The sequence below is a fragment of the Argopecten irradians genome, chromosome 7 (genome assembly GCF_041381155.1).
Source record: "Argopecten irradians isolate NY chromosome 7, Ai_NY, whole genome shotgun sequence".
NCBI classification, from domain to species: Eukaryota; Metazoa; Mollusca; class Bivalvia; order Pectinida; family Pectinidae; genus Argopecten; species Argopecten irradians.
Genome location: NC_091140.1, coordinates 43,323,018 through 43,343,365, shown reverse-complemented (window position 1 = coordinate 43,343,365; position 20,348 = coordinate 43,323,018). Strand labels below are relative to the sequence as shown.

General features: G+C 35.1%; 1 protein-coding gene across 1 annotated transcript in view; it reads left to right on the top strand.

Moving 5' to 3' along the window:
* Window positions 1-6,421: 6,421 nt before the first annotated feature.
* The window catches only part of LOC138328527 (delta-like protein A), a 47,761-nt gene continuing 33,834 nt past the window's right edge, over window positions 6,422-20,348 (top strand). Inside the window, exons 1-2 of the mRNA XM_069275370.1 lie at window positions 6,422-6,744; window positions 15,058-15,111. The gene's annotated coding sequence lies outside the window, so the exon portion shown is untranslated. The remainder of the gene's footprint in view (window positions 6,745-15,057; window positions 15,112-20,348) is intronic.

The window sequence follows — 20,348 nt, the reverse complement described above, 5'->3', positions numbered from 1 at the left end:
TAACTCTTTCACCTCATCCTTGATATTCCAGGGGTTACAATCACTGTCGTAATATAAACCTCTGGAATATGCCATGTCATAACTGAAGGCTTTGTGTTCGACAACAGAAGGGAAGTTAGTTTAGCCCTTTAGTCCGTTACCCTTCCTCTCCCGTTTTCTCTCTCTTTCTACCCCATTTTCTCTCCCTCTCTAAACTCTTACGTTTCTATAACAAACTTATTTTTAACCATTTGTATGAAAAGATTTTATAATTGGATTGCTTCATTTAGAAATTAATTTGATGTTTTATTGAATGTACAACATCGAAATTTCAATTGATTTCATTTTTATTTTCTGAAAAACACATGGGAGGTTAATCTGATTTCACTATGCTATGAGTATATTTACAAGATCAATTATCTGATGTACAGTTACCCCCCTTCCGGTTACATGGTACTAATCCCTATATATATGTATCGTCACAGACCGATACAGATGACTAAACACAATTGTAAACAAATTTTATTCTCGTAAACATACAAACAGTAGCGTAGAGAATATATAAACAGTACATATACATGTAAGCAGCATTAACAATATAGAACAGCACATATTACACATCTTGTAGAATACATATAGGATATACTGGTTATATTAATGAATTGAATTAAAGGGACTGTGGCATGTTTTTCTCTTACGAAGGAAGGGGAACAATTTCTGCCGATTTTTTCTTGAATCCGAATTGAATAGTTTCCAAAATATCATATGATTTGCAAACATTTATAGTTCGTTGTCCATAGAACAAAAATGTCGTTCTGTCTATTTTAACAAGGCAGGACAACAGAATATAATTAACAACGACATGATAACGAAATATTAATAATTTAAATCTAGTCAATGAAATATCGGGGTACAGGGTATGAAGGACAGGAACGAGGGGAGAGGGTAGCAAAGTACAATGGAGCAGAGAGATGTGAAATTTCGTAAGAATCAAATACTTCAATGATAAAATGTTACACACTTGAAAAGTATGTCACGCTTATGAAACAGGACAACATACTCGTCACATAGCGTACGGTACATCCTCGATACTCCAGGGGTTCCGATCACTTACGATCTCTACACCTCTGGACTATCTCATAGTAAAATTGAAGGCACCTCAGCGAAAAACATTTAACCAATCACAGGCCAGCAAATATTTCCTTTGAAGACTACAGAGAGAGCGACACCTAACATCAAAGTCACACAGTCCACGACAGTGTTCCGTTATACGGCTTATCTGATGTACATCAAATGACTAAATTACCTCTTCTGTTCTGTTGCCCCCAGTTTTACTATGATATAGTTCAGGGGTGTAGAGGTCGCAGGTGATCGGAACCCCTGGAGTATCGAGGATGTATCTGGGGATAGAGGGAGGGGTATGGAGAAGAGGTTACAGGGTATGGGGAGAGAGAATAGTGTACAGTGGTGGGGGTAGGGGATAGAGGGTAGGGATATGGAGAAGAGGTTACATGGTATGGGGAGAGAGACCAGTGTACAGTGGTGGGGGTAGAGGATAGAGGGTAGGGGTATGGAGAAGAGGTTACAGGGTATGGGGAGAGAGACCAGTGTACAGTGGTGGGGGTAGGGGATAGAGGGAGGGGTATGGAGAAGAGGTTACAGGGTATGGGGAGAGAGACCAGTGTACAGTGGTGGCGGTAGGAAGCAGAGAAGAGGATAGACACGGCAGGGTTAGAGGGAATAGGGTAGAGGGGACAGGGTAGATGGGGATGTGGAGGGTACAGGGTAGACGGTGAGGGTAGAGGTACAGGGTACATACATGGTATAGGGTAGAGGGTAGAGGGGCAGGGTAGATGGGGATGTGCAGGGTACAGGGTAGACGGTGAGGTTAGAGGTACAGGGTACATACATGGTATAGGGTAGAGGGTAGAGGGGGCAGGGTAGATTGGGGTGTGGAGGGTACAGGGTAGAGGGTACATACATGGTAGGGGGCAGTGGGTAGGAGTAGCGAGTACAGTGTACAGGATATGGGGTAGGGGCATAGTGTAGAGGGTAGAAGGAAAGGGACACAATATACAGGATTGGAGGCACAGGGTAAGTTGTACCATACGTCGGAAACATTATTGTCGAAGGGATGCAACTCTTGCTTATAGACCGTACGTACACTATCGGGATTGCCTAATGCTAATACATTTATAAATAATATTTAGAGAAAAATGATAAAATGTCAAATGTTTTGAGAGCGAGTGAATTACACCTGCCTGTTAATATCTTTGGTGGTATATGGCCGCGTAGCTGTTTATTTCTACTTTCATCTGCCGCTTTAAGTATTTGTCCATCGGTATTTCTTCTCTGGGATATCAGACATATGTCCACAGGGACTTGTAACGTAGGTTGTGAGAAAGTCTGCTGTGTATACATGTGTACTATATACTATATAAAAGGACAAGGGAACCAACGGCTCGCTTGGAAGAGGTACACCTGCCTCTACAAAAATCGCCCGTATTCCTTCAAACATTGATAAATATGTACATATTTAATACCAATATATTCTTAAATAAATTTTCGACATGGAAAACACAACTTCAGACACGAAATAATATATTAACATACCTTTATTTCACTATGAACGTGGAAAATGCAGTCAGATATCACCGATGTCGTTTTGCCTGTCCAGTAAAATCTAGGTCAAAAGCACTCATATTCCCTTGTAACAAATTTTGTATGCATTCATTTCACTTTCTGGTGATATTTTCCCATTGCAAATACAAATAGGCTATCTCTGTTACAAGTCCCTGTGGACATACATGTATGTAGGAATTATAAACTTAATTGTTATGGCCCCTTGATTAACGTAACGACTATTTGTATATAATTTTCTTTGGTATATCTGTAAGAAAAGGAAAGAAAATTGATAGTTAAGTTAAATGCATTAAGGATTCTGGATTGAGGGTTTGGTGGGATACAAATGGTCATCAATGGTAATCTAAGACGAGATCTGAGTCATATGTTTCTCCATTTGTGTCTTTTACAGTAGCATATTTGATTCAAATTATATATAAATATATATTTTTTTATGTTGATAATACAATAACGATAAAAGCGGTAATACAGGTACATGCATAATATTATGTACGTGAACATGTCTATGTCAGACTGAATTGAACGCAGGGGAGGTAACTCTGTCGTCTCTTGTCTGAAAATTCAATATCGGAGTACACTTAAATACATTTTTAGTAGAAGGGAAAGCAGTTTTTTTTTTATCCCTAACTACATCAATAACTTAATTATTAATATATCTACATTTTGCATTTTTTTCATTATTCCAAACTCTTTTAATATAATAATATACTTATATTATTATTTTGGAGTTTGAAATAATTCAACGGAGAATGTATGTAAGTTAAATATTTTGCGTTTGGCTGATTGCGCTTTGTATTTTGGGAGACCGCGGTATGTTCAAGCAGACCGGTGCTGTGTCATACCTTATCACTGTAAAAGTATAATCGTACTGTAGCATTTTTTAAGTGTGACCTGTGACGCATTGCGCTTGCGCGAGGCAAAAATAATGTCATAGTTTAATTCATGGATTGGCAAAGCTCTAGCAGACGAAATTAGGTATTACCACAACGTCAATATGGGAAATGTTGACATTCTAGTCAATATATGTAATATTACATGGTTTTGAATGATGTAAGACTTATATTTACGGACCACACACCCCTGTCCATCACATGAATATTACTCCATGCGATCGTCTTAGGGGTCATAGTCTGAACATATGTGAGTGGGTTTTCATCGGTGTTCCAGGGGTTAATATCACTGCTGTTTTATCTACCACTGGAATAATTACCAATCACAGGCCCGTAGAGGCTTTGAAGATTACAGAGACAGCGTCGCCCAACTTTAAAGTCACTCACAGTGTACGGTCATTCAATACCAAACTACCTTCCATTATGTGGTCGCACACAGAGTCTTCAATTTTGCAAGGAAACGTTCCGATAGTGGATTTAACGACAGTGATAGTAACTCCTTGAAAATTGAGAATGTCGAAAAGTATGAATATTCTTAGTTTATTCCATGTGAAATTTGACTCTGTCTTTATTCGCTTGAGTGTATTTGCTGAAATCAGTATGTGCAATGTTCCAATACTGACTGACGATGTGCCTTCAGAAATTCTTGGTCAAGCTTCGAACAAAATGTTTGGCCAAACATTGCGAGAGTGAAGCAGACGCTGACCGAGTCTTGGTCTGCTAAGATCAAAAATTTATTTAACACTACATCTTTGTTCCCGTCGAATTAGAAATCACGTGACTCAAAATTGATGTCAATGCTATCACAGGGACATGGATATTGGTTGTAGTTTGTTTGTATTTGGACACGACCTTTCCTATGTCGAATTTACACCGCAATACGTCATGTTATTCCACTTTCAGATCATTGTAGATATTGAAGATATAGAGGTTACACAGCGAATGGTGGTTGGATTTGGAATTTATTTCACACTTGTAAGTTACTTTTGTAAAAAGTAGCAATTGGGATTATTTGTGAAGTCGAGTTAACCCAATATAAAGTACCGTTCCTATTTCATTAAATCAGCAAATGTCTTTGATACTAGGAAAATAATGCTTTTTAACCTACTGAAATCAAAACGTCTTAGTAAGATAAATAAAGATGTAAATGGTTTCATTTGCGAAACTCTCTCCATTTAATAAAGCTTTATTGTCTCTTTTCAAATTTTTCAACCGATATCTTCTACATATGTTTCTTCGCCTCTCTGACTTTTACACTTTCCATATTACCTACATTTGTGAAGTTAGTATTCGCAAAGTTTAATATTAGATTAACATGTTGATTTTTCTCGTATACACGTTTAAAATAGCTTGGAAGTCTCCTAACTGTTCCGATCTATTCAGATACGGGTAATGCCGATGTTGGTCACGTGATGCAACTCGGATTTCCGATATTATCCGAAAGTTTTGCGTGACGTTGATCAGTTGCCGCTTTTCAAATACATGCTATTTCTTCCCTCTATCTGAATTTATGGATTTGAAGCATTACATTTATAATTTATAACAGTTTGTTAGAATGAAAAGTACATGAAATGTAATTTTAAGCTACCATTAATACGTTCCTTCATAAAAACGCTACAGGATGGGTCCAAATACATGTTTAACTATTTCTCGGGTCCCTGTGGCTAACACTAACAAATACGCCCCTCCTCTCCCTTTCTCCAGCGTTCACTCCTACCTCCGGCCAAGCCTAAAAACAATGGTTTTATTGTGTAACGATGTACATAAAACCAGCACATCCATACATTTATTTTTAATAAGATCTGGTGTTGTGGCTAGACACCTTGTAAAGAAGAACTACCGGTGTCTGTGATAGCGATTCTCTGTTTGTCGATGAACCTTTCCTGTTTTGCGGAAATCAATGCCATGTTGATGCAGTTGGTAAACAAATTAAAAGTCCCGTCTACCGGAAGTAGAATTATAACATCTTGTTAGGAATTTCACGTTCTAAAACACGAGTTTTCGAGTGATCATAGGTTCATAAGATACGAACTATATTAAAATCATATAATAACGATCCGACGTCACTTATCAACACTTAAATTATATTATGTATTATTTTAAACTTGTTACCGAGAAATAATTGATATAATTGAGGGAAGATCATGAGACTCCCAAACGCCAATTTAAACAGAGTTAGTTTATTCATTTGTTGCATATTTCTCGTCCATTGTTATTATGATAATGTATGTTGATAAATTGTTCGCAAAAACTTACGTTATTACGTATTGGGAGTCGGCACATGAATTAGAATGTCCATGTACATTTGAACGCAATCATATTTAAAAGTTTCAACATGGAATATTCATTACGCAATTTATGCTCAAAGACAGTAATTAAGTGCGCACTTTGAAAAAGCACTTTTCATATGTGCACATTAGGTACGGTGTCTGAAGAAACTATATAATAAGATTTTTTTCTACACGCAAAATGACGATTTGGTTTGGTATTTGAACAATTTCTTAGCGTACTAAGCCATGAGTCTTTCTTAATTAAGACAAAACTTTCCTAGCAGCACGCGCTTACATTTGAACCCTGAAACAATAGTGTTCTAAAATCATCCCATTGTACATCAGAAATACCCTTCCTCTGTGCACATTCCCGTCATTCCTTCAGGCGGAGCCATGACAGATATTTACATCTGGCTACAGATTACTTGACAATAAACAGCTTCCTGAGTTCTCTAGATTTGTTTTATTAATCATCAACGAATGATAGCCGACTGCATTAATCCATTGTTCGGATTCTTTTTCATTCCTTTTTTTCTTCCCTTCTCTCCGTTGATATGCAAATGCAAGAAGATCAAGGTCAGCTCAATGTTTTATTAAATCGTCAGTCATTTCAACGCTTGAAACCAGGTATCAAACAATATCCTACCCGGACACGTCATGCAGATTTCATCCGGATATTGACCAATGGGAACACGGGAAACGTTTAGCAGCTGTGAAGCCTTTCCTTTCTCGGTTTATGAAGATTTTTGCACATTGTAACGCTACTATTAATGGTGGAAAATGATATCTCTGTCGGTTTTAATTATGGAAAAAAACATCGCGTGCTGGTCACGCGCGTCTGGTTTATGGGTAAAAGAATTTGAGAAGTTGTATGGCTGTGATGTATTGTACACTTTACTCGTCGACTTGCTTTTGGGCGTGGAGGCGAATTATCGGAATCTCGTGTAACACTCGTGTTTTTGGTAAGTATATAACATACACACACAAATGTATATCATTTTTGATGACTTGTTTATTATCATTGGGCGGTAAAAGCTGTGGGGAGTCTTTAAGAGAGAGATTTATGTGCTAAATATACAGACAGAAAAATAAAGACTTTCTGCATGCAGTTGCCTGTCCGATTAATTCTGAAGGTCTTGACAGCTTTATTCGTATATCTATCTGTCTGTCTTCGCCATCTACGTCCTTGGTCTTCACGTAGAAGGTGTCAAATATTCATCTTGCGCTTGCCGTTTTAGTCATTTTCTAAATATTTTGAAAAATAAAACCACCCAAAAACATTGTACTTTTCTGATAATAAAACACACATAGTTACTCAATCTACAATTATATTAATTTCACAGAAATATAAGGTTGATGTTTTAGCTTTGTAATACAATATACTTTATTATGCGCTTATTATAATTTGGAAGTCAATAGCATAACCATACAACGAACGTGACGAATAAACAATAACAATAACGTTTTATTTTTCTATACCGTTAGTGTTTTACAGAAGTTATTAAAACATGTTTATTAAATTAAAATTGAATACAAATGTGTAACCTGCAGAACGTTTCTGTTCAAAGTATTCCATTTTCTTGTCCACGTTTGACGGTTACCTGACCAGTTTATCAATAATTTGAGATTTGCAATTTAATGCATTTTAATTCAGTAATTAAAATGTATATCACAGAACAAAACAACTACCTATATATAGAGCATTAACAGGTGTGCTGGTCTTTAATTCAACAATGCGCGGTTTATCAGGGGCTGCACCTGTGGCTTATCGCTTTCCATGTTAAAAACGCCAAATAGAGTTCAATTACAATTCAAGTTTCCACAACAATGGATACCATTACAAATATATGCACCTGGGGATTTATTTACATAGAAATGCACTTCTCCATATATATAGTTTCATAATTTACGCAGCTTATTATGACGTCATCAGAAATTGTGCAGGTGTTTGTGTTTCGCATATATCTCATTACCTTGATTCAATTGAAAGTATTTAGGACAACTGGAACGAAATACGACTGACATGGAATTCGTATGAAATGCGCAAAACGTATATAAACAGTTTTTTCGCTATTTTGTGGTAAATCGATATGAATTTAAAACTCAGGAAAAAGAATTATAATGGGTAAATTATATGCAATCTTCTGCTAATCCATGTATCAATGTATCACTTTTAATAAAAATTGAATTTTTTCGTTAAAACGAAAATCGCAAAATTCCTGGGCCACGTTTTTTTTTTTTTTTTTTTCTTTCTTTTTTTTTTGGAGGGGGGGGAGGGGGATTAAATAACGTAAACAGTGCAAGATTCTACTACGTTAATCATTCATACAAATAAAGCAAAAAATATGCAAAATGGTTCAATTAGGTAGGTATTCATTAAAAGTATGTTCAGGTAAACTCATAAAGTTTTTTTTTCTTAATATAACTAAGAAATTAAACAGTAAAATCCATTATTTACAAGTTAGGTTTGGGTTTACTTTCTGTTCTATTTTAGCGCGAAGGGAATTTATTCAATAAGTATTTCATAAAATGTTCGTTTAGTCTTTCCCGTTGTTAGCTGCACTGTATTGGTAGTTGTAATGATGTCAGTAGAATATACACAGTCGGTCAAAGAGTGCATTTATGAAATAACTAGGGGATCTGGCTACTGTCAAATTATCGGTAGGTTTTATCGACCTTAGACAGTCGTGAGTGTTGTCTGGCGATCTACATAGGGTCTTGGCAATCATGCACAGTATATATGTAGACTAAATCAAGTAATAAAATACAAACGCAAAGCACATCTTCAACCTTCTCCTACAATGTTAGTGGTATAGCACGAGGGGATACTTTTTATCATTACGTCATGACTAAATGCCGATCAAAAATTTCTCAATATCCACGTCTAATATTATTGGATAATATTCACAGTATAACGTATATCCTAACGTATCATTTTGAGGCTTAGAAATTTAATTGCTTCATCTTTAATTGAAGTGAAATTTAGCAAAGCTGTAGATTTTGTGTGTGACAATAGATGAACAGGTATATTTCTCCTTAATAAGTATACCAAAAGATGTGGTTTTAAACTTGAGTGTCGCTCTCTCTGTAATCTTCAAAGGGAACCTTTGTAGATCTGTTGTTGGTCAGTTGTTTTTTTCTCTCCCTAATTAGGGCTTTTCACCATGTGTGGTGAAAAGACCTATTGTTTTTGTTCTGTTTTTTATTATTCTTCTACACTTTTTTTTGTGTCCAAAAGATCTTCAAAATGGTAAGAGCTATGCCAATGGCCTTATTGTTATATTGTATGGCATGAGTTGAAGGGGTGACCGCAACATTTTTAAGTTGGTCAAAAATCCAAGATAGCCATCATGACGTCATACCTAAAAAGTTTATAACAGCCATAACTAAAAAACCGTTTAAGATACAGCAAATATTTTTGATGTTTTATGTAGATCGTATAAAAGACTAACTTTTATTCAATTACAGCAACTAGGTCAAAGGTCAAACAAGAAAGTTCGCTATGGGGTCAAAGTTCACGGATTTTTATTTTTTTTTGATTTTGCAAAATTTCGTTTTACATGTCGATGCAGAATGTCATTCTGATGAATTTGGTGTCTTTTATTTTTCGATAGCACTTCCGGTTAATGCTGTATGCCACAATCCTTTGATCTTTGCTGAATTCCCGTCAAAATGTTTAACATTATATATTGTCGAACTGAATGACTAATATAGTCTGCAATTGCTATAGAAAAGACCCCTCTGATGTTCTCTAACGTTTAATATGATTTTCATCTTCATTAAAAAAACAAAATGGCCGCTATGACATCATGTCTTAAAATTTAAAAATGCTTATAACTCACTAACAGTTCTTTTCACAGATTTCACCCAATAATATTATTTGCATATAATCTTAAGCGTAAACTTTTTCTATCTACATGTTATTACAAAAAATGGCAACTTCCGGTTTTCGGTTAGGGTCAAATGTTAAAGGTCCTGTTTTTAACAATAAACTTTAAAACTTTTCTCCTGAAGTTCTGTAAGGTCTAGGATCTTAATATTTCATATATAAGATGTCCAGGGGATGGGCTATAAAGTCAGATACTAGGAATGACCTTGACCCATATTCAAGTTCACGGGGGTCAAATACACATATCATAAATAAATTGTTTAAATGGTCATAACTAACTTATCGTTGGTTTTACAGCTTTCATGCAATTATGTTATTTGAAGATAATCTACTGGACGGTATTGTAAACTAAATATAGTGAAAAGCCCGCCAAATTGTCTATGACAATTTTCAGTTGCCTTTAGTTTTACTATGAGATAGTTCAAGGTGGACATTACGACAGTGAAGTAACCCCTGGAGTATGGAGAATGAGGGCGACGAAAATTTTCTATAGAAACCCTCTATCAGGACAATCGAGCGTTCCATATCTACACATTTTTACAAACGTCTGAGATCATCACTTCACACTTAATAACTGGCATTTTTCAAATAATATTACAATTTTTTTTAAAGATAGAATAACTTTTTTTTTTGAGTAAAAGTGTTTAAAATTTCATTTTACATCTATCCTCAAGAAATTTGAGGAATTTGAATTCGATTGGATACTGTCAGATTATACGTACATCTGTTGAAATTCGTAAGTATATACATCAGAATGCCAGTTTTTGAAAGTCAACAAAACGATATAAAACATTTGTCGATCTGTGATGGACTTTTTCCCCTGCAAGCTTTATTATTCAGCTTTTAAAAGAAAGATTTTTAAACATTAGGTTCACATCTCTTGTAGACTAGATTCGAGTAATTCCATAATAACGATTTTCTATGAAAAAAATCTTATTACATGCATTTCAATAATCCAAAGGTTTCAATTTCTGTATCCTTTGTTTGCAGAGGGAAATGGTGGAGGAGGGGAGGGGGTAAACTGTTCAGTTTATCGCTGACAGTACGCGTGAAAGAGGCGATATCAGTCTTATATTATGTATTTCAACCACACTCTTTTGTATGTCAGATTTGTTTATAAATATTTTCTTCGGTCAGTCCGTTAACATACACAAACGTCGTGAAGTGAGAGCGTTGAGAGTGTTAAGGTTGATAAACCTTGTCTGTTTTGTGTTTTTTAGACAATTTCTAGATAGAGATTTACAACACTTTGGATGTTTGACAGACCCATATACCCAATCGGGGACCTTCGGCACTTTCCGTAAACGAGAAAAACTTTCGGGAAAGTGCCGAAGGTTCCCGATATTGGCCCATAGCTTTCAAGAGTTGTCGTTCTTTATAGTCAATGAATTCAAGGAACGACAACTCTATCAGAGTTTCTGTTAAGTGCGAAAAGTTTGTTACAGTGTACCATTGATGGACTATGAAACATTGATGTAAATGGTCAAATGTAATACATCTGACAATTTACATCAATGTTTACGTTACAATACAGATTGTAACGTAACAAAGTTGTTTAAAGCTGTGTTTAAAAGAACAAGTAAATTGATTTATTATAGAATAACTAAAACAACTGCTTGTTTCAATTTAAATAGACTATCAAACTTTAATGTAAAGCAGACAATGGGAACGAAATAATAATAATAACCATTAATGATTTAACAGTAATTTAGATTAAATTATTCAAATTGGCTAGCCTAATGTATTCAATACGATATGCTTTACACAAGTTTGCTATCCACCTTTTGAAAGACAAATGCATTCACAAAACTATTGATTCCGTTTGGCTAGCGAAGTTCTTACTTGCAGTTTGGATTATGGCTTGTATAATCATCATACCTTAAAGAGCATCACGGTGTTATATACATGTGACGTATGCCTTTATTTAAGGCGACAAAATTGTAAATAAACGTATATTATTATAACGTGTTTGGATATGTGTTAAAATTGTGTACAGAATTAAATGAGACCAAATATAATTCAATATCCAAAGTTAGCATTTGATATGAAACTGCCTTAATTGATAATGGTGCCAGAAACATTACGTATTTTAATAACCAAGTCAACTTGAAACGACAGGTGTACGAAAACCGGTGTAATACAGGTGTCGTGTTTCAGCGAACAAAAGTTCCACCTGTCGGCACGTTTAGAATCAAACCCGTATAACGTATCATCTACCTCTAAATCATGCAAGGAACATAAAATTAGACTTTATTTTACAAATTCGCGGATTAAGTTTGTATGTTAGAATTGATTAGTGAGCTTTCATATTGTTTTCTTTTATTTGTTTGTTCGTTTGTCAATTCATTCATTCATTCATTCATTTGTTCGTTTGTTCGTTAATTTTTTCATTCATTCATTCATTCATTCATTCATTCATTCATTCATTCATTCATTCATTCATTATTTGTTCGTTTGTTCGTTCGTTCGTGAATTTTTTCATTCATTCATTCATTCATTCATTCATTCAATCATTCATTCATTCATTCATTCATTCGTCAACTCATCAATTCATTCATTCATTCGTCAACTCATCAATTCATTCATTTATTCGTCAACTCATCAATTCATTCATTTATTTATTTCACCTTTCATTAATAAATTAATTCATTTTTTCATTCATTATTCATTTATTAATTCGTTCAATAATCATTTCATTATATCATTTGCTCGTTCATTCATTCATTCCTTCCTTCCTTCCTTCCTTCATTCGTTCGTTTATTTGTTTATTTACGTAATTGTTTATCCACGTAAGAATCCAACGGAAGAAAATCTGATAGTCGTTATGTGGAAGAAGCTGCTAGCAATATTGAGCATTAACAGACGTAATATTAGAAGGCATTCCTGTATATTTCACAACTGATTAAGAAGCATTACCATCTTTGTGTTAGAAACCTTGCTATTTATCACAGCGTATTGACCGTGTGTCAGGTTTACCTACAGTAAAACAGAACACATGCGATATTAAACAATTTCAAATAATCACTGCCGCTTTCGTCTATTCGAAATTGACTATTCGTAAGAACAAAGTTTTGTCAGTGTAATTAATTGGCTTTAACGATTTACCTATAAAAGTCGAATCACTACTGCTTGCTTTCATCACATTATAAAATCATTGTAATTTACATCTCATTTTTTGTATACTTTTGATGTTCTTTGCATGGATTCAAAAACTATACGTGCACTTGCGTCAATGCAGAATGTTACTCATTGGAAGTTCCTTGAGATTGTTTGGGTACCATTATTTAAATATCACGGACCTTCTCAACACAAAACACATGTTGAATCATAAGAGACGCTATTTCTAACGGAAGTGCAGACCAGAACCGCTACAAAGATAGAACCTAATTACTGGCGCGCGCCACGTGCACTGAAGTGCAGCCGAAAACTTGTGAACTTCTCTCAAGTTTCTTCAAAGTCTGATTGCCGTACAAGAATAATTAGTGGTCAGTTATTGCCGATTAGGTTCGCGTGTCCTGAGACCGAGCGCCTTCAGACATCTCAAAACAATTAGTTTGTTGATATCTTCACCACATGTTTGACCTAGTGTTAGGAGCATTGCTTGTTGTAGGTAATGGTCAGTTTATGTCAGCGGTATTTTTGGACCAATAGAGGTCGTGGTCAGCAAGCAAAGATACAGAAAATGTCCGGTAAAACATAACCAAATGTTCATAGTTGCTCTGTCATGTGATTCTTTATTTCAAACAGTGAGGACGTACAAAGTTAGATTGGTTTTCTTTCATTGTCATAAATTCTAAAACAGTTTTATACATATGCTTTACTTAGCCAATTAAAAGCCGGTGTAACAGTTAATATTGTTATTTCTGATTGGCTATCTAAACACTTAGGTAGTAGATTTGGACTTTAACAGAGAGGTTTTTGTGGTATTAGGACCGAAATATTGGAATTCTGAAGTTGATATTTTTTTTTTATTTTAAATTGTAAATAGAATGGTGTCCAACTGAATATAAGCTATATTTCTGAATTTCGTTTTCAAAATCACTCGACATAAAAAACAATCACGTCAACTTTATTAAAAAAATCTTCACCTCTGCATATGAATGCATTAGACTTCGTACATGATGTCTGACTGGTCAGTTGTAAGACTTTATCCTATTGTGGAATTCTGATAGATTATAGTGTAAACGATAATGCTAAGCTCAATCTGCAGCAACATACCGTGTTATCGTCTGGATATGTCCGGATAATAAATCACAGATTTGTCACGGATCCGTCAAGGTTACTTGAACTGGAGGTCGTTTGTAATCATAGTGATGACAGACGACATTAAAATCTTAACTTCCGGTCACGCCATTTTGTTTCATGACTGACTATGGAATGCGCATCTTTGTCGTGCGTTCATTAACGGATTCGTGCCAGTTGTGATACGAATTTGTTGTATACAGAACCTGCACAAATGTTGTATACAGAACCTGCACAAATGATCAGTTTTTAGAAGCGTACATTTACCACTTGGATCCAAGATAGCGAATGAAAATGGTTTTCAAATGTTTTCATTGGTAAAAATAAGACTGAAAATATTCATTTAACATGAAATTTTATTGATATTGTATTTCAATGTATTACTTTTATATCTAAGAGGAAAGACATTTTTATAATCGAAATGTACTGTATCATATGGGCGGCGCCATATCGGAAAATCAAAACACGTGGGTACACAGCCGATAAAAGAACACACAGTTTATGTTCCAACTTTGGCAAATTTACACAGAAGCTACCTAACCCATATTCTAGTATCATTTCGTATTTTCTATTTCATACCATTGCTGTTGTTTTCCACAATTATTTTCTAGCGTGATCTTACCAATACAAGTTGTTCACATCCAATAACTGTGGAAATGTTTACATGAAGTCCCTGTTGTTCAAGAAAGAAGACGTATGCATCTCCAAATCTCTGACTCGACTTGGCACCAACACTATTGCATTTCATACTTTTTCTGTTTCGTAACATCGTGTTGATTTCTTTTGAACAACTGGATTGAGATGTCTAAAGCATTGCCTCGCCCCCTGACCCCCTCCCCATCTAACTCCGGAAACTTCCCCAATAATCTGGTTTCATTGTTACACACAGCGGAAGAACATGCGTTTCACGTCAAACTTCCCTTCCAGCTAAGCCATATGGAAAGTGTCGTTCACATCAAAAGCGGTTTGCATTACAATTATTTTGAATTGAAAACCTTTCTTCTTCTAATAATAAAATCGACATATTTAAAATCAATTTTCTTTTCAGGCATAGCATTCGTATTACATTGCAATATGAGTTTATTTCTAAATATTTAAAGAATCGAAACATATCATAAAAAGTGATACTTTGGGTTTTTTTCAGGTGAGAAGGAAGGAAAGCAAATGAAACATGACTAAGGTGCTTAAATGTTGAAAGGTAAGCAAAAAAAACTATATTAACATAATGGTAAACGTCATTTTAGGGAAATTTTATTTCATCGTTCATTGATTAATTGACACTTTGTGTTGTATGTATTCTTAATGGTAATAGCAATAAATTGCATCAGCCAGCCACTGTCTATTCTTTCACATTACTGACAAGGTTTCGCGTCATATGAGTGGGGTGCGCTGCTCCTTGTCTTTTGCTCCATTAAAGTCGAAGAGAATCTCTATCACAAGAAGACACAAGAAAATCATTACCTACCTGTATGCTTGGTTGATTTATTCTGTAAACCAACTCCATTTTGTGTGCGATATTATTTTTTAGAATTTCACGGTCAGAATGAAATCGCGAAAATTATTTGCCACTTATCTGAATGCAAAGAAAACAATCAATTCTCATTAAATCGAATTTTGCGAAATTAAAAGCTGTGAAAATACAGCTGTGACCATGCAAGGATGACCTCCCCTGTATGCAATGTGTTGTGTTGGGGGTTTGCCTGTCACGCATGTCATCGTATAAACACCGCATAACCTTCACATAAGAACTATGACGTCCCGGAAACGACGCAACATTCACGAGCTGTATGCAGCATGTATGATACTCGGATGTCATAACAACAGTTTACATATACTATTTATTATGGTGTTTCATCAAACTAATTAATATTTCTTAGAGAAATCTCATATCCATGAAAATGACCGAATTATTGGTAGGTTTACACGTAAAACAATCGACATGATATCAGAGTAATCAACATATGGAATTTATTAGATATTTTTGCGATAAAATCAAACGAATCCGGAACAAAATGATAAATGAACATTAGATGCACACTACACAGATGCCACCGCTACGTACCATCAAGATGTTCGTCTTCCCAATCAAGCGTTGTTATGATCTAGACGAGATTACGTCATTATTTATCAGGCACGAAGTAATGACTTTAACGTGTGCCGACCTTGACCTTTAAAACAGATGAAAATGACGGGTTTGTTCTCGTATCAGTCACAATAACGCTGGAGTTCAAACTTGAGGTCAGATTGGGGGTCTGGCAGCTACGTAGGATAAAGATAGGCCTGTTGTAGCGCCAAGATGCGCGCCAGTGTTATGCAACTAAAGAAATAGGACAAGAAAACAAGCTACCGGTATATTTGTAGGTTCACCGCCGTAAAGGTCGCGTATACTTTTTGAAAATGAAATGAAATAGTACAATGTTTTATTCGCGCCATGTAAGACCTCTCACATTTACGCAAGACCCTCTTATACCTTTGTTAGACATGCATGTGGCCCTCTATCATCACACATGTACTGCAGGTTGTACCTGCTGCCCCATTGCATGATAGTAAAAGACGATGAAATTTCGCACGTGGTCTTGCCTCTTCTCCAAAATGGATTTCTTGACACTTTCCAATTTATAACTTTAAAATAAATCGATTGCCTCTCGGAAGGCTTAAACGTATGACCCCAATTTCGCGAAATACATAAGAAAAACAACTTTGGCTTAAATGTCAGTGCTTTTTGTTAATCAGGGCCTGTTCTACAACTGGACAAAGCAGAGGTTTTTTTATCGCTGGTAGTGCATTCTGCTTTGCTAGTACCATTTGAACAGATTGATCATACTGCTAGATCTATGTATGCGGCAATATATTTCGCAATGCATCCTGAACATAGTATTAATTCCATACAAACATACATGCAAGGGCGATTCTATATGGCTATGGCCGAAGCTGATGAAACAATATCGCTACTCATTGTAAGATTTATACACGGGTAAGTGCGTATTAATTTAGGCAGCTGTTCATGTTGTACTGTAGACCTACCCATTTTCGCATGCAATGGCTTTTTGAGCATTTTGCGGCAATAAAATATCGTGAAAATAAATCGTCGGTAGAATATTTCAAACAGCGGTAGATTTTAATATACAGTGATAAAATCACTAAATTGAAGCATCGCCATTAATTAAAGTAAGACATGAAAACGCGATATCAACCGTCGTAAAAATTAGCTTGTTTACATAACATCGTATTTGCAAGTCCATTCTAAAAGACCCGTTGATTTTTCATAAAAACACTGGAAAATTAACTCAAACTATTTATTCCAAACTAAAAGATATTTTTAGTTATATAGTTATATATCTAATGTAGTTATATAGTTGATGGACGCAGGCAGAGTTGCTTGTTTGTCTATATCTTGAATATTATGATTTATATACAAGGGGGCCAACTCAATGAAAATGGATATTGTCATACATTTTTTGTGTTTGGTGGATGGACTGATGAGTATATATGACAGTCATGTGAATTTTTTTCGGAAAATATGGGATTTGAAAAATTATTAAAAAATCGGGATATTTACTATAAAACAGAGAAAGGGACGACAGTCGCCATATTGGATTTTTTACCCCCACCCCGATTAAAGTTAATTTTTTCGCAATAGTATACCTTTTTTCCCTGTGTCATAGTCACGCATCAGTCCTCCGATAATCCATGATCACACACAAACCATGCAAATGCATATAAACGATGTCTATATAGTCAAACGCAATATTTTAATCCAAAATTACCGGCGCTTTCTGACTTGTGACATCGAAAGCAACGTTCTAGTGAAGAGCGATTAGAGTGACTTCCCTTGCAATGTCATTCAATGGGTTTAGTCAGAGGCATTCCGATACGTTTTAATATTCAAATTTTCCGCGAAAACAAACGTATCGGAATATCTCTGATTAAACCGATTGAATTACACTGCAGGGGAAGTCACTCTATAATCGCTCTTCACTAGAACGTTGCTTTATAGTATTCTTTATAGTAAAACCCGCATTTTTTAAAAGAAAAAAACGTTAAAATTAAGTTGATTTGTATTGCACGGGTAGCCATGTAAAAGAAAAGTACACAATTATCATCGACATGTGTTAACGGAACACTTAGATACAGTGGATAGTCGGTGGTTATACTACATAGCATGAGTAAACGATGATTTCAAACTAGACAGTACAACAAATAAAAAAGAGAATTATAGCTCTACGGTGAATGACATTGCTCCGCCTAACATTGTACAGACGACCGTAATCACTCTTCCATCTTGACAGCAAAAAATGGCAATATATCCTGAAAACGACATGTACAATGTCGGACGCTCCCGAACGAGTAATTGCGCAGCTTTATTGATAAAGACCAGCGGAACTGAAGATAAATTCACCGGGTCATCTTTTCTCTCAGCTCCCGTCATCTTCCGCGAAAAAAGTATTTTTTAACCTTCCAAAAGGTATACAAAGTCGGGAGAAGAGTATTTGAAATTACAAACAAATAAAATATATTGATATTTATATCAAAGATTAATTTCGGAAAAACATTAATTCTTTCAATTTCGGTAGTGTACGTTATATAGATAATGTTATCGAGGTGGATAAAACACATCTTTGTGGCTTGTCTCACAACCTGTCATCACTGAAAGGGTTATCGGACCGAACGAGCTATACAAACGGTGTGGTATTGGATAAGCGCGCTTCCGAGATGAAATAAATAGTATCAAACATATTCATCTCTTTCTTGGAAAACCCATTAATGTAACGCGCAATTTGTTGTGGTGGTATGGTATGTATCTATTTGTATATAAAACATCCACGAGGGTTTTAAATAACGTACAATCGTTATAGTAATGTAGATTTAAATTATGATATTTTTTAATTCTCACTCACTCGCGATAACACGAGGTGGAGATAACGCGAGATTACGTGAACACAATGGTGAGAACGAGACAACAGCAACGCGACTGCGACAGAGTAAGGGATACTGTTAAACACTTAATATTCGCGTGTACAATATTTCGCATTTTCGGTAATTTCAACAAATTCGCGAACAAATCGGGATTGAAGACTGGTAAATGATATCTAAATTGTGTAATTACGTTGTTTTTTTTTATTTTTTTTATTTGTTTGTTTGTTTGTTTTTTTTGTTGTATTTTTTTTTGACAAATATTCGTGAAACATTTAAATTTACGAAATAACGGGTAAAAACTAAATCGCGGAAAAAACATGCAGTTTACATTATTATGTATTTGTATTTTGTGTCTACAGATACATAATTGTCTTCCGCGTGATGACGTCAGGTGATTGATCTAAAAGTATAACAAGTTTCAAGAGTAAATCTAGATAAAATTGTCCATGCATGAAGTCTATTTCTATTGACGCAACATTCTAATACAAACCATGGATGTCATGCTTCAGTAGAGATGGAATAAGTTACTACGATAGATGATGCATATGGAAAAGGACTATGATAGGACATGCCTAATGACTAATCCTATTCACGCAATTTTTTGTCAATAAGATATTTCGAAATTGAAATTTGAATTGATACAAATTTTATTAGATGCATTGTTTCAGTAGAGATTTTAATGTAATAAGCAAATATGAAGATATGTCTAACCCTGTTGAAATATTTTTCCAATAAGGTGTGTTGACATCCAAACTGCAAATATCTGCATTTTCATTCACTCAATATGTTGTTTCCAATACAGAATATTGTAATTATTTATCAAAAAATAAAAGTTTATAACTGCATAATGCATAACATATGTATCGTAATTCTGTTTCCCAGAGTAGAATTGATATGCAGTACATGGGTTAATGTGTTTGGCTTAGGGTTAGTAATAATTTCGCAGTATTTGTCACCAGTGTAATTCATCTGGTGGATTTTCCTTGATTTGGCGATCTAGACTGAAATATTCTACCGTTATCTCATCTTTTATAAAGGCCTTGAAGCACATTCCCTTTAGAAAAAGATGTAAGGATGCCGGAATAATTCGGAATTATTGCAACCCAGAAAACAATTGTGAAACCATTGTACGCACAGTGACGTACATGTACCATTAAAAATTATAGTAGCGCGACAGATATCTTGAATATGCATATGATAATAAATTCCTAGACCACATTTAAAATATTAAAACAAAAAGTCATAGACAGTGGAGCTTTCTGTTTCATTGACTTCACAAGACATGCACATCCGGGTCAATGTGTAATAACAAACATTGATCGGATCGAATTAGATGCCAAGTTAATGTATGGGTTCCGTCAGATAATCAAATATAAAATCCTTAGATTATTTTTTCAAAGTATGCTTTTTGTTGATTTTTTCTTTAATATTTTTTTGAAACTCCGCGCTCTCATGCAAGCGAACATACACATATACATATGCAGAAAAAGTGTGTATCCAAAATCTTATTGAAGGAAT